The sequence below is a fragment of the Rattus norvegicus genome, chromosome 15 (genome assembly GCF_021556685.1).
Source record: "Rattus norvegicus strain SHRSP/BbbUtx chromosome 15, alternate assembly SHRSP_T2T, whole genome shotgun sequence".
In the NCBI taxonomy this organism is placed as follows: Eukaryota; Metazoa; Chordata; class Mammalia; order Rodentia; family Muridae; genus Rattus; species Rattus norvegicus.
The window spans coordinates 76,737,093-76,753,576 of record NC_141548.1 but is presented as its reverse complement, the minus strand read 5'-3'; the positions used below and the strand labels follow the sequence as shown (position 1 = coordinate 76,753,576).

The 16,484-nt window shown below is 36.6% G+C and overlaps 1 long non-coding RNA gene across 1 annotated transcript in view; it reads right to left on the bottom strand.

The window, feature by feature from the left end:
- LOC148001084 (uncharacterized) overlaps window positions 1–16,228 on the bottom strand; it is a 125,992-nt gene extending 109,764 nt beyond the window's left edge. Inside the window, exon 1 of the long non-coding RNA XR_015639141.1 lies at window positions 15,834–16,228. This is a non-coding gene — a long non-coding RNA (uncharacterized LOC148001084). The remainder of the gene's footprint in view (window positions 1–15,833) is intronic.
- Window positions 16,229–16,484: the final 256 nt, after the last annotated feature.

Below are 16,484 nucleotides of genomic sequence, written 5' to 3'. Positions count from 1 at the left end.
AAAATTCAGCCTCTTGAGGAGCATGCTTGGGAATGTTTAAAAGAAACCTCAGCTTCTCTATTCTCAGACTAACACCATATTTCATTTCAGAGAAGTCCAGCCATTTCATGAAAGGCGGGAATCCTTTGGTGCAGGTTGGGCATGCTCTCTCAACAGCTGGAACACTTACGCCTTTGAACTAGAGATTATCTCTACCTCCAGAGAGTCTGAGTAACTCTTGTCGTAAAATCTTCCTTCACAAACCGAGATTCTTTAGCAAATTATGTTCAGAACCAAAATTCGTGCAACATGAATAAAATAATGCTATAAAAGTATTAAAAAATCAATTTTACCCAAGATGAATGCAAGTTATATCATAACACTGTCTTACAAAGTGAATTAGCTGCAGTCTACATATTTTATAATTTATGTATGTTTATTTTTCCTTTCGTTTCAGAACAAACTTTCAACCTGGGGCGGGCTTCCCTTGTGTTAACAAGCATTCCTCTATTGAGTTGGATCACAGATCTTTGAAGTTTTTAATTTTGACTGAAAAAATCTTGCTAAGTTGTTGATGCTGTCTTACCTGAAATCAGCCTTGAGCTTGCTTTCCTGAAGCCATAGCATTTGTAGTGGTGAGGATAACTGGCCTGCAATTAGGTTGGTTTTTAATGTTATTCTTCTATATGAACTCAGAACTTATAATTTGTATATGTATGAAAAATATTTGTATCTTTTTACAGAACAAAACTTGGAAATTTCAAAAAATATAGATTTTTATTGAAGATAGATTCTTCTCTTTTACAATACATCACAAGCATCTTCCCCTCCTTCTCCTCCTCCAAGCTCTCCCCTCCTACCTCTCCTCTCCCCCAGATCCACACAGACTCGATTTTCTTTCAGAAAGTAGCAGGCCTTAAGGCACAATATTCAAACACAACAAAACAAGATATATTCAGACAAAGCAAAAGCTTAAGTTTGGACAAGCCAACCCATTAGGAGGGAAAGAGTTCCAAGAGCAGACAAAAGAGTTAGAGAAACACTCGCTCCCTCTGTTAGGAGTCCTACAGTAACACCAAGAAAACAGCCCACAGTATATAAGCAAAGGACTTGGCACAAACACATACAGGCTCTAACATTGCTATTTCAGTCTCTATGTGATTACGTGAGCCCTGCTTAACTGATAAATTGGGCCAGGTTCTCCTGGTGATCTCCATTCCCTCTGACTTCTAGTATCTTTTCTCCCCCTCTTCTGCAAGGTTTCCCAGCTTCAAAAAGAGGGACCCGATGGAGACCCCCAATGAAGAAATTCTTTCCACAAAATCTCTGCTCCTGTTCCTATCTGCCAAGAAGAAGCCTCTCATGCCACAACTGGAGAAGCTCTGGGCATTCTAGTCTCTGAATCCTGGACATTCAAGCAGTGGTGAACATAGGCTTCAATTTGTGGTTGGGCATCAAGTTAAATCAGAAATCTGTTGGCCAGTCCTAGAAGTTATGTGCTATAATTGTTCCAGAACATCTTGCAGGCAGGACAAATTGTAGGTCAAAGCTTTTGTGGTGGGGTTGGGGTCCTGGTTTCTCTTTTAGTATCTTGCTGAGTAGCCTTCCCTCATCAAAGAGAATTATTTTATTCAGTGTCAAAGCATATTTGCACTTATAAATGATTGAAAATTATTGTAACAATTGTAACATTATAATTTTTTACTCTAATGTGTATGGAAACCAATGAGGTTATCTTTGAAAGCTCTATGAAATTAAGGCAGATTCCCAATAAAAGCTAATTCACTTCAGTTCGGTTGCTATTTTGAAGGCAGAACTTGCACATGGTGGTTATACAAAATTATAACACATCATTCATTTGAGGAAGGAGTCACAAGCCATGTAAACTTGAGTGCTTTACCTTGCGAGCTTCAATAATGCAATAATGTAAGAATTATTACCATCAGTAAGGTATTCTGAGAAGAAAATATAAAGAACTCAGGGTAGTTCGAGCACATGATCATTCCACATATGATATATGGACGTTTTCATTTGCTTTGTAACATAAATTGATTCTGTCTAAGTTTGTAATACTTTGAATATAGCATAATGTAGTTTCATTAGCTCCTAGGCTATTAGAAATAATTAAAATTTTCATACCAAATGATTTTCTATGTATTATCTTTCTGTATCAATATAGAGTTTATCGATTGGGTACAAGGTATATTGCTCATGCTTTTGATATAAACTTCTGTATAAAATATGCATCAAAATATGATTAAATTAGATTAAAGTATCTTTGTTTTTAATGAATGAAATCATAGTGATACTGAATAAAATACTAAGCATTTTCTGACTTATTCACATATACAAGGAATGACATTATTAATTAATGTCTTAATAATAGAACCATTTTAGATATATCACCTTGATGCCTTCTTTATAAGACAGAATTAATGATTTAATGCCTTATAACATGGAGATTAAAATGTTTGATTTTGAACACATTAGTTTAGTAAAACTCGATTTTGTACATGGAAATTTCACTAAGTTAATTATTTTTGTTTGATCAATTTATTGAGACAATAAAATTTACTAATCAAATAATTACAATAAGACTAACATGATGATATAGAAAACATATTGTATAAATATAAGAGGCACAGGCAGACAAGAACAAGTTTGAATTAAGTTTTTCAGCTCTTTTAAAAGGCATATACAATTTAAGGTCACAAAATAAAACAATAAATAAAGAGTTTCAAGTTTATAACATCAAATAGAAAAAAATAAGCTCAATTGATCTTGTCAGAAGTCAGAAAGTGACCTCGGAGCATCTGAAACCCCACTTTGTGTCTAGACAGAGAAAAGGAGCTTTCAGAATGCTTAGAGATGCTTGCAATAGAGACAGTTTGGGAATATGAGCTCTAATCACTACTTACCACCATTGCATTCATCTCACCTAACAAAACCTTTTATTTCCAAACCATTTCAGATATCACAAAGAGGATTTTAAACTCACTTTTAGCTATTCCAAGCATATATTCACATTATCCTTAGAATAAATGTGATGAAGTCAAGGCAGAAGCAACCTTTTAGAATAATTACGAATACCTATATTACCCCTTTACTTAGACGAAAACATTTCTTTTTCTTCAGTGACTCAATTGGCATAACACATGAAAGTCACTGAGAGTCCTCTTGCAATGTGCTCATGAGAAAAAAATATATATCATAATTTCCTTTTAGAAAAAGCTTCAGTGTTGAGAATGAGATGTAGATTAAATCAATTAAATAGATTTCTTACAATTACAATTTCCACAAACTTAATTTTCCACAATTACAAAAAATTTAGGAAATCTCCTATATCCCCGAATATGTTTCCAATAAATAAAATCCAACGATCGTCTCTGATTCCACAGAGTTACATTACGGAACGTTTTTGTTTATTCCCATGGAGGAAAACAAGAACAAAACCAGCTCTAACTGCTAATTAGCTAAAGACCCGACAATGTGTACGTCATGCTCATTATCCAAGTCAGTCAGGTAAAGAAAAATTTCAAAGGTTCTTCTGATTTTTGCTATTTAACTGATTTTGAGTTGGGATACTTATTTGAGCACTCGTATTGAAGATGCAGCCAGTTGATGACACTTAGTGGGTACAGCCTCCCTGACAATCACAAAAGACTCAAGCAGACAGCAAGGTTACTGTCCTTCTGACTCTTACCATCTTTTCATGCTGTCTTCCACAATAAGTTTTGTGCCTTTGGTTCTTGAATTGTGTTGCAGATTTATCACTTAAGCCCGGGCTTAAAATTCCTTATTTTTGGTCTGTTGTTTTCTTTAAGGGTCTCTATCTGCTATAAAAGGAAGTTTGTTTGCAAATGATTGTGAACTACAGTTATCTATGGGCATAAAGATAACTATTTAGAATGCAGGTAGGAATAAGTATGAGAGAAGGAGGGGCAAAGTAAAATAAAATCTTCCATTTGGTTTACTTTAAGCAGGAATCTCCAAATTTTCTTTCTAGGAAGACGTGGATGTTGAAATCACGAGTAAGTTGAGTTCCCTATAGCATCACTTAGCATGCTTCTGTTTTTGGGTGCGAAACTTTGGGATTTAAGCTCTTTTTACTAGCATGCTAATGTATGAAGTTCAGTAAAATAAATTTTATTTTATCTCTTATATATTTCTTTTGTGGCAATAACATTATTGGTTATTGACATATTTTCTGAATGACAAACAAAATCAACTATGATGGTGTCATTTTAAGCTAGGGGAGAGATTATTCTTTTCCATTTACCTGATTATTTCACTTCAACATTATTAAGTTTGGTTTTTATTTTTATTACCCTTAATATAAATTGTCCTTTTCTGAAATGTAGCCTTACTTAAGTGCTGAACCACATTCGTTCTTAAGAACGCTGACGTATTTTTATTACTTGGTAATGCTGCAGTTTGGGGGGGGTCTTTCTTAAGGATATTTGAATTTTATCAGAACCACAGGATAAAATCCATGGAGTGAAGTTGTGTCCACATGTTACATCATTAGGAATCCTGGACCATCACGCCTACTGTAGCCGACTATCCTGAAATACTTCTTTACATTCCATTCTGAATTTATAAAAACATCATATCCTCGTGTTTATTATTTTGATGACAATTATACTTCCTCACAATACTAATTACCCTGTTTCAGAGACAGAATTTGTCTAGAGTTCTGCAAACCACAGGACAATCAATACAGAAACTAAGCTGAGTGTTTCACTGGCTACTTGCCAGTCCCAAGAGAGGGAAGAAAAGTAAGTGCGTGGAGCGATATCAGTTTCCACTCCTCGGAAACACGAGAAGCTCTCCTTAGACAATCATGGAAAAAGACTCAGACATCTCATGATCTAACTTCATAATGTGCTTTCTCTTGAGGCATTGGGGAACCTTACCAAACAAACATTTGAGAAAAGAGATTTAATGATAAAGAAAAAAACCCAACCCATCAAATTAGAACTATAACGAATTTTGATATGGATAATGGAACTTTAAGTAAGTAATGTAACTGTGAGTAGTTTTAGTACAGGACGACCCCAGGATAGTATTGACGTGTAAGGGAGTGTACACAAGTTGAGCAGAAGTCATGTATTTTTCTGAGAAATCAGTAAGTGAAGAGTGTGAAAAATGGGAGAAATGTTATCCCTATTGCTTTCTACAATTGTTCTCCAAGAACAAAAAATGGGCAAATGTACAAGGGTTTGCCCATTTCTGTGTATTTATACTAAGGTTTATGCTTCTTCTCTGATATAGAGAACAGAGTGTCACATCTGGTCAGCAGAAAAAAATTTTCCATCTTTCCATTTATTACTCACTTAAGAAATTACAAACATCTTCAAAACACCAGAGGTACATCATTTTATTTAGTAAAGCTGACAGCTAACCCATCACATTTTTAGCTTTTAAAAGCACAAAACAATATTTTTATTTAAAATTTGAAGTGCATTTTTAATTTTTACTGGATATTTTATGTATTTACATTTCATATGTTATCCCCTTTTCCCCTCTCCCTTCTCTCCTCCACCCTCCCCCTGCTTCTATGAATATGGTCCTACCTACCCACTCCCACCTCAACACACTGGCATTCCCCTACACTGGGGAAAGAGCCTCCCTCCATGCATCACTTCCTATTGATGCCCAACAAGGCCATCCTTGGCTACATATGCAGCTGGAGCCATGGGTCCTTCCATGTACTCTTTGGTTGGTGGTTTAGTCCCCATGAGCTCTGGCCAGTGGTGGGGGAGGTCTGGTTGGTTGATATGCTTGTTCTTCCTATGGGGTTACAAAAACCCTTCAACTCCATCAGTTAACTATTGGACTAAAAATGGGGGCTCCAATGGAGGAGTTGAAGAGCACTTTTTAATTTAAGCCTTTTCCTTGTACGTCTATGTGATGTGTGTGTACATGCTGGTTGTGTGTAATGTGTTATTACTCATTTCCGTCTATGCACATGCTTGTAGGAGACCAAAGTGCATTACAAGTGTCTTTTTCATACCCTTCCTGCACTGCGCTTACAGGTGCATGCTGCTGCTCTGGCTTTTTAAGAAAGTGCAAGGAGTCCATGACCAAAATAAAATAAGGGTAGTGAAGTCTATTTCTACCAAAATACTTATGAAGCAGCAACATGATAAAGTTTCCATGGGTTCCATCTGTAGCACTTATTTTGGTTCATGACTTCCTACTTTGATATATTATTACTCAGAGCTTACAGATTTGTGTGCCTCTATCCATAACATTTCATTGTTTGTATCCTTGACTTTATAAGTCTACTTTATTTCACTAAATAAATAATTTTAGTTTTATCAGTTTGGTCAACATATCAGAAAACACCCACACAGCAATACTGGGGTAAATAATTCTAGATAGCCTCTTTTCCAAATTTTCTCTAGCCAAACTTTAATATATAATTGTATGATTTAATAGAAAATTGAAAATAAATATTGAATAATTATAATTATGTTTTATATTTTCAAGTAATAGACTACAAGAACAGATTCAACGTATTTTAATTAACTAATCTATTACTTTTCCACACTTAAGTATGTGTTTGTGTATTTACAGTTTCCTAAAGAGGCCAAGGTTGGTGTTAGAGCCCATGGAACTGGAGTATTGAGGTCTTTGTGAGCCACCTGATTTGTGTGCTGTGAATTATACTATGCTATTTTGCAAGAGCAGTGTAAACTGTTAACTGCCGAAGAATTCCTCCAACCCCAAACTCCATATTTTTATGAATACTATCATCCAAATTCCTAGTAAGAATTCTCAAAAACAGTGACTATGCTTGCAGAGAGGAGACTAGCATAAGTGTCCTATGAGAATCGACATACAGCAACTGGCCAAAATAGACGCAGAGACCCATAACTGAACATTAGAAGGAGCTGGTGAAGCCTTGAAAATGCATTGGGGAAGGATTAAAGAACTTGGATTGAATAGGAACCTTACAGGATGATCAACAGAGTCAACCAACCAGGAATTTTGGGGGCTCCCAGAGTCTGAATTACCAACCAAAATGTACACAATAGCTACACCAAGGTCTCTGCACATGTGTAGCAGATATGCAGCCTGGTCTTCATGCGGGTCTACCAATAACTGGAGGAGAGTTTGTCTATGACACTGTTTCCTGACTGTGGATCCTAGTTCTCTAACTGGACTGTGTTTTCTGGCCTCTATGGAAGAGCATGCACCTAGGTCTCCAGTATCAACGTGGGCTAGTTCCTCTGGAGTGACTCATGTTTCTCAGAGGTGAAAGGGGACTGGAGAAGGGGTATAGGGGTCATGTGACTGGGAAACTGGGAGGAGGTGTCTGATTTAGGGATGTTAAGTGAATAAATTCATTAATTAATCTACAAAAACTGGGATTATCATTTGGGGACAGTATTCTTCATTATTAAGTCTAGAGCAATTTCTGTGGATATTTTTTTTATTCCACAACACAGAGGGAAGGAGTTATGGAGATTTTGAGGTAGAAGCCAAAAATGTTGCTGATTATCAAAAGATAAAAAATCCATCAAGATGGCTACTCACTATAAATAAGTATTTGAAAAACAAAATACCAGCAATGTGACAATCAGGACTGGTTCACCACATCAGTAGAAAACAAAGGTATGTTAACTACAAAAATAGAACAGTACTGTGAAAACTTACACTGAAATTTTAAGAAAAATGAGAACTGTGTACAAGTTATTAGTGTCTTAGGAAGGTTTAATCAAATAAAAATTTAATTCATGCCAATAAGTTTCTCCACAGTATATGAGCCTGCTGGAATTTTAACTCAGTCCGTCACCTTGAGCCTTAATTTCATTGATCTCATCTGAATTCCTTTTCATTGAATGTGTTGACAGTCTCACACATACTTGTGTACATGTGTAGTGTGCATTCTGATTTCGCTCACCACCCTTCAGTCATTGCTCTCCCATATCCCAGTCTTCTCTTCAAATCTCTTCCCCACCTTCACGTCTTTTGCATGTTACCCAATTAGTTTAACACAACTCTCTGATAGACTTGGTGTTTGAAACCATCCCTTTAAGTCTAATGACCTCACAAGCACGTACAAAACTGAAAGCAATACTTCCCCATTCTCTAGAATCTTTCAGCTGTCAATATTTCAGGACGGACAAAAGTGTACTATGTGCCTCTCTGCTGTGAATGACTGACTACATGTAGGGTAACTCTTTCACGTACAGACCAATCACAGGCAACAGCAATAGCTTTGAGGTTATGAGTATAATTGTCAGGTCATGTCTAGCTATCATTTTGCCTCACTTACTCATATCTTTCAGATTGTAAATTTTTCTAACCCCTCCTTATGCAATGTTTCCTGAGTCTTCAAGGTGGCACTACAAATGTCTTGTTCAGGGCTGTGTTTTTAAGCGACATTTATTCTCAGCACTTTGGGCAGGCATAAGCCTCTAGCTCAGTTCTCTGCAGAGAGAGGGTTTTCTGATTAAGATGAGAATAGCATTTGCCCAATGGCATAAATGCCTAGCATCACAAGCAGTTTGACTCTATGTAAATTTAGATAAACAATGGTAGGAATTTCCTACTAGAGCCTAGGCTTTAGCCAGGCATAGGAGTTCAATGAAGAGTACAGTACCAGGCATGGACTCTGTTTGGTGAAGTTTGCCTCAATCTAAAACAAAGCGGTTGATTACCTCCATAACAAGGGGGCGCATCTTTCCGAGAAGGATGGTGCTGGACTCATAGATATAGATGACTATTGAGGTTTTCCTCCAATACTCAGTCTATTACTAGCACAATGGGAAAAAAGTTAAAATCGAAGTTTCCAGCTTAGTTTCATCTTCATTTCTGTGTATCTTGCAATCTATGTGACTGGAAACTTCAGCGATAAGTTCTGTCAGACAATGAATAATAATAGCAACATTGTATGTGTGTGTGTGTGTGTGTGTGTGTGTGTGTGTGTGTGTGTGTGTGTGTGTGGAGGGGAAGTATTTTCTTCATCTCTGATGAACAGCTGCTATACAGGTCTCCTACCCTTGGATCTGGTATTTTTCTTAGTAATCTACTATTTCTAATAACAAAAGTAACTGGCTATAAAGAGGTCTCTGGTTCAAGCTCTTTTGATTATATCTTTTAGTCATGTCACAAGGTAATAGATAAATATGCCTTTAAATGCATTTTCTCCCCTTTCTGCTTACCCATTTTCTATATCCCTCTACTCCTCATTTCTTGCTAAAATTTCTCCATCTGTAGTTTTCAAACACTGTTTTTATTTTACCTGTGATCAAGTGTCCTTCTATCCAAGTAGCAAAGCACAAGAAGGGATTACAGCTACACAGTAGACCACCAGTCTAATGACCTAAAGATACAAGTTCTGTCACATTCTCAGCATCTTAGAACCGTGATCTCAATACTTACATATTTAGGGGACATTCAACATCCAACTACAATATACTTTTATTTCTTCCCTAGGCTTCCAAACCAAATTTGTACTATTACAGTTTTCTTTCCTCTAATAATCAGCAAAATTGAAAGAAAAATAACACTGACAATTCCCACAGCTGATAATCCTCACAGATTTCCTTTGTCTTTGTTTCTATCATGTCTCTTCCTGGGGCTGAATGGCGTGAAGAGGCATCAATTACACAGGAAAAATGGGAATGAGTATAAGTCTTCTGTGGCTTGATTATGTCTAAAGTTTCTTAGTTAAGCCAGCGAGACACTCCCTACAGGCATGACTTATTGTGTCAGGAGCATCACGGAGAGAGACAGAGGGAGAATAAGAGATAAGGAAAGAGTACTGTTGCTGCTACTTGTGGTTAATGCGAGATTCTATACTCTATAAATAGGAGACACTGGATAATTTTTAAATGGATTATACATGTTCTTGCTGGTTAAAAGCAATTTCTTAAATTTAAACTCTATATGAAGAAGTTATTTTTTTAATTTTTAATTAATTAATTAATTGATTAATTAGTTTTTACACTCCAGATTTTATTCCCCTCCTGGTCCACCATGCTACTGTTCCACATCCCATATCTCCTCCCCAACTCCCCCTGTCTCTAGGCAGATGGCCCCATCCCAACCACCCCACCAGACCTCTAAATTACCTGGGGTCTCCAGTCTCTTGAGGGTTAGGAGCATCTTCTCTGACTGAACCCAGACCCAGGAGTCTTCTGCTGTATATAGTTCAACAGACAGGTCAGCAGCTTCTGTTCAGTGGTTGGGGGCACATATCCTCATCTGACTCTTTCAGCTTCATGTTGGGTCTTTCAGAGGGCAGTCATGATAGGCCCCCCTTTTTGAGCATCCCATAGCATCAGTGATGGTGTCAGGTCTTCGGTCCTCCCCTTAAACTGGATCCCACTTTGGGCCTGTTGCTAGACCTTCCTTTCCTCATCTCCATTTCCATCCCTGCAGGTCTTTTGACAGGAAGAATTATGCATAAGAGTTTTTACTGTGGGATAGCAAATGTATCCCTCATTTGATGGCCTGTCTTTCTGCTGGAGGTAAGCTCAACCAGTTTCCTCTCCCCATTGTAGGGCATTTCAGCTAGGGTACCCTACCCCTTTGAGTCCTGAGAGTCTCTCACCTTCCAGGTATCTGGTATATTCTAGAGAGTCCTTCCAACCTCCTTTCTCCTGAGGTCACCTGCTTCCATTCTTTCTTGCTAGCCCTCAGGGCTTTTCCCCCACCCAATACCAGATCAGGTTCCTCTCTCCACCAACTTCTGTCCTTCTTAATGAAGTGTACAATGCTGATATCATGCTTAAAGGTAAAGTATAACATGCATTTTTGAGATAACCAAACTTATTCAGTGTTAACATTTCTAAGGTTTTTTTTGTTGTTGTTTTTGTTTCTGATGGCCTGATCAAACTCTCAAATTTTATTTCCAGGCAATGGCTTATAAAGACAAACAGATGGGAAGGCCACGCAGGGCCCAAGACCAATTTCACTACCATCACCACCCTCCCATTGTAGTTTTGGTTCCTATAACCTTAAACCTCCAATTGCAGGTGTGTTGATAAGAACAGATAACTGGCTAGGTTTCTCAGAGGGTAAAAGTGGACCTGACATTTCGGAAATAATCCTGAGACAGAGGGTGTATAAGCAGGCACGTTACCTCACTCAGAATGATATTTTCTAGCTCCATTCATTTGCCTGCAAATTTCATGAAATCATTGATTTTTAATAGCTGAATAGTATTCCATTGTGTAAATTTACATTTTCTTTATCTGTTCTTCAGTCGAGGAGCATCTAGGCTGTTCCCATTTCTGGCTATTATGAAGAAAACTGCTCTGCATAAGGTTGACCAGGTGTCCTTCTGTACTATGGAGCATCTCTGTGTATGCACAGGAGCTGCATAGCTGGGTCTTGAGGTAGAACTGTTCCCAATTTTCTGAGAAAGCACCAGATTGAGTTCCAAAGTAGTTGTACAAATTTGCACTCACACCAGCAATGAAGTGTTCTCCTTGCTTCACATCCTCATCCTCACCAGCATGTGCTGTCCCTTGAGTTTTTTATCTTAGCCATTCTGCCAGGCATACGATGGAATCTCAGAGTCCTTTTGGTTTGCTTATCCCTGATGACTATAAATGTTAAAAGTTTCTTTAAGCTTCTAAGTTTTTTTTTAATCTTGTTTGTTCTCAAATAAAATTGTATTAATTTATCGTGTATTTTTATGCATAATACTTGTATTGTTTACTTGGCAATTATACACCATGAACCCAGATCACACTCATTTCTTAGTCCTCCCAGGTTACCTCACCTCTGTTGACTGCCTTATCACCCCCCCCAAAAAAAGAAAAAGACGTTTAGTTTGTTTTGCCCATGTACTTACTGAAGCATTGACAAACTTCCAGTTGAAAGCACCTTAACAAAAACTGAATCCTTCTCCACCAACGCCCATACCAAAAGCCATTAATTATGGAGAGCTATACTTTAGCATACATTTTTAAAAGAATGAATAATTTGCTTATCCAAAATTTTTAGTAATTTCTAGTAATTAAGCATGCTCAATTCAGCTTAACACTGATTTTAAAGTATTTTAGGCACAGGAGGGTACAGCTAATAGCACTTTCTCCCTTTGCAAAGAACCCAGGTTTGCTTCCTATCATGCTACAAACCAGCGGTAACTAAGCTCTAGGAGCTTAGACAGCCCTCTTTTGCCTCCTAGAGTACCAGGCAGAAACATGGTACACATACGTATTAAAAACTTAAATAATCTATAAAAAACTGTATTGTGACATATTAGTGAGGTCTAATAAGATTTATTCTGTGGGGCTGAAATGGTGGCTCGGCTGTTAGAATGCTCTTCTAGAGGACCTGTATGGAAACTGACAACTTTGTAAGCTTTAATTGTAGGTCTAGGAGACCTAGTACTTTCTTGTGGACTCCAAACACACTGCATACATGTACTGAACACACACACACACACACACACACACACACACACACACACACACACAAAACATCCCATAGAAAATAATAAAATAGAAAATAAAACCCAAAATACCTCATAAATACATTATTAATATATGTATTGTATTTTTCCATGTTTGTATTGTCTTTTTCCAAAACATAAAAGTAATAAATATATATTACTTTTTATATTATATACAGAAAAATATAACTAGTTGAACTATTAGAGGAATCTAAAAACAAAAATACCAAAATTGCAATAAATTGAACATTTTTAATTATTCACATATTAAAGATTCTAATAGTGACCTGGGTTTGAATATACCAAAAAAAATTTATAAAATAGCAAAGTACAATTGCCAGGGTTATGTCACTTAATGATGACTGAAAAAACCTTTTTGGCTGTTAAGTATTATATTTGCAAGGAGATGATTTGTTATGACTTATTCTTTCCCAAAGCAGTTACCCAATTCAGATGATTGCTAAAGGGTACGACAATTCTGGTAAGAGGTTCAAAGAATCTAGCAACATTAAGATTGAATTCTGTTAACACTGCCACGCTAAGAGGCACTTTATCACTTTAAGGGCTCATGGATGATTGAGGTTATCCAAACAGTGTCACCTTATTAATGCCATTAGTCTTCTGTAACAAAAAGATTTGATCTATAATACTGCATTTGCTGCCACCTGGGATAGGAAATTTAGAGAAAAATTCATCTGATATTTCCAAATGCAATTGACTTCACTGAATGAGCCTCAGACGAACTTGGAATCCCAAGCTTTCTGGATGGGTTGGTTCGATTTCTTTACTTTGGTGATCTGGAAATGAGATATTATAAAGTACACTATACAGTATTTAAGGCTCAATTAGAACTGTCTTCTCAGAACCAAGAAGAGAATCTGAAAATTCAGATGAGTTTAGCCATTTGGGTGTGTGTGTGTGTGTGTGTGTGTGTGTGTGTGTCTGTGTGTGTGTGTGTTTTATTTTCCAAGTAACTCAGGTCTGAAACCAAACAATTGATCAGGAGAGACAGATCCAGTCCACCAAGCTAGAATTAACTATAAAAACGTGATGTGTAAAAATGTATGTACTTTAATTATGAAGATATAAGAAAATATTTTAAAGGAATACGTTGGTTAGTACAGATAAAATAGAGGAAGGTACTTTCTAGTGCACTTAGGATCATTGTTTCAAAGTCTCCACATTTATAAGAATGAATTGTTGACTTTTTAAACGTAACAAAATGTCTTTCTTAGTTTTTGCTTCTCATGTTATTTGATGTGTTACAGTACAGGAGAAAATGTGAACACCAGCCAGCCATAGGAACTTAATTAACAAAGGCTCACAGAGTATATTTAAAATCCTGTCGTTATTTACTCATCACTATTTCCATGAATAAGGGCACACACTAATACTGTGGTTTTTACTAAGGTTTAAAACAAAAAAATGCTCTCCCATGCAACACACCCTAAACGTTTCTGTATGGACATTTAAATAGAAGATTAAAATTGTGCACATTCTCGATTGATTATTATACTGGGCATGAAAAACATAATATGTATTTCTTACATGCATGAATACTTGTACGTAAAATACTGCAATTGGATTAGAAAACTACATGCGTTTCATTCATAAGTGAGGGATTAGGTATTTCGATGGGTACACAATGCTCTTGACAAGACAGGAAATAACATCTGAATCTACAAGAACAACCAGGCTGTTCCTCATGAAGAAGCATTTGATTAATATTTTTCACATGAAACTCAACTGTAAGCTAATCAGGACACCGTAAAATCTGCAGTCAAACTTCAACCACCTTGTATTAGTTAGGGTTACTGTTGCTGTGATGAAACAATGTAACCAAAACAGAGTGGAGAAAAAGGGATTATTTGACTTTGGTATCCTAAATCACAGTCAGCTGATAGGAGTCAAGACAGAATGCAATCTACTGTGGGAATGCAAGGCTGATGCAGATGGAGCACACCTTACCAGCTTTTTTCCCAGAGGTTTCTCAGTCTGCTTTTTTATTGAACACAGGACCATCAAGCTCAGTGTTGTCCCCAATCACAACATGCTAGATCCTTCTGCACTAATCACTAATTGAGAAAGTGGCCTCCAGGTTTATCTGCTTATAGATGTGCCTTCTGGATGCAATGTCTCAATAGAGGTTGCTATATCTCGAAGACTTAAGCTCTGTGACATAAAACTGGGCAACACACACAGAGATTTATCATAATTTACTCCCCAATTGTGTTCATTTTCTCTCCCATCAAATGGCTTTCATTTTTCTTTGTTTTACACACCTATGAAGTATTCAAAGTACATATAATATTTGTATTCAAGCACAAATATTGGTTTATATACTTTAAAAATACTTTCTATATAACTACAAATGTTAAGCTTCCATATGATCAGAGATTTCTCATTCACACTCTGTATAGTATTATCTTCCTGATTCAATTATAATGCTTCAATTGAAAGAACCTCTTATTGTACTGTATTTTCTTCATATGATTCTCTATAAACATGCCCACACTCACTCCCATAAACAACACTAATAAAATGTATTAAGTTCAAGAATTAAGACTAAAAAATGGAAGAAATGTTAATTGGAAAAGTGATGGAATTATGGGATAAGGGGCAAGTAGGCAGGCAAATATGATCAAAATATAATTTTAACATGTGTAAAAATTATATTAAGATCCATGTTATATAACTAATATATGATAGCACAATTGTAAACTGAATGTTGTGTTCTCTTCCTACTGAAAGTACAATGAGTATAATACCATGTAAGTTTCATTCACTGAACATTGGTATTTATATTTCGTGAGTATACATTTCAGGCAAAACAGAACTAAAACACAATGTGAGTGAATGAAGGAATAACTTTAAAGTTTCCAAATAATAGTAATTGTATAATAATACCTTAGTAAAATATTTATAAAAATAGGTAATTCCGTAAACCAAGCCTGGTAAGGCACAAATCAAATTCCTCATAGACATGACCATACAGCAGGCATGTATTAATGTACTCTGGATAAGTTGTGAGGAAGACTCTCAATGTTCCAGGTACAGTTGCAATCCTGAATCCTTACATATCTGATAAAGTCAAATACACTTCTTCGGCTGAAATTCAATATCCATTAAAGAGTCATATAGCACCCTAAAATTTAAAACAACTAATATTAAAGCTATGAGTAAAAAAATGGATACTCTAAATATTATATACATGCATATCCATATCTCTTATAAACTCCAAAATAACTTTTAATAATTCTCTTAAGAATATAAGCATATTGAAAAAAACACTACTATCCTGGTAGTTTAAGAAATATCCAGTAAACATTAAGATTTATGCATTAAATATCTACCACAGAATGGTCCCATGATGAGACTTTAGGCAACTGAATCATGAAAAACAAAGCAATAGTAATAGAAATGGATGACTTACTATGATAAACATGAAGAAGGCTTTATGTGTGGTACACAGGCTCCTACGTGTTTCTCCTCAGCTTGTCATTGTCAGATGTTCTCGATTCTTATGCCATCACTTGGTGCAAAAAATCAAAAAGTAAAAACAACTGTAAACTCAAATTACATCTACAGTGCTGGAAAACCCTACTAATTAAGGTCTACCATGTCTGAATAGTGTCTCTGAGCCTGGTACAAAATGGAAGACTCCATTTAGCAGCAGGGCTTCTCTTTCGCTGACCTTCTCTGGGGAGACTAACCCGGACATGCTCTTCCTGTGGAAAGTATTGTAGTACTTGACAAATATACAAGTTTGATTTCCACTTTCCTAATAAGAACTTGCTCAGCGAGTATCTGGTATTCCTGGAATGCCTCTCCACACAAAGGAGGTCTTCCTAGTACTCAAGCCAACGATTTATATTCACCTTGAAAACTTCCCACGCTCCAAGGTTCATACACCATCTCTTTTCACCCTGAATAAATATATGCACAAGCTGTTTTCCTTAAGAGTGTCTAAGAGAGCTGTTTCGTTGAGCACCATCTTAAAGAGCTGTAACACTAAAATCCCGGGAGGAAGGCTTCCTCTCCCCAGCAGTCGCTCCCAGCTTCTCTCATTTGCAGACCCCACCTA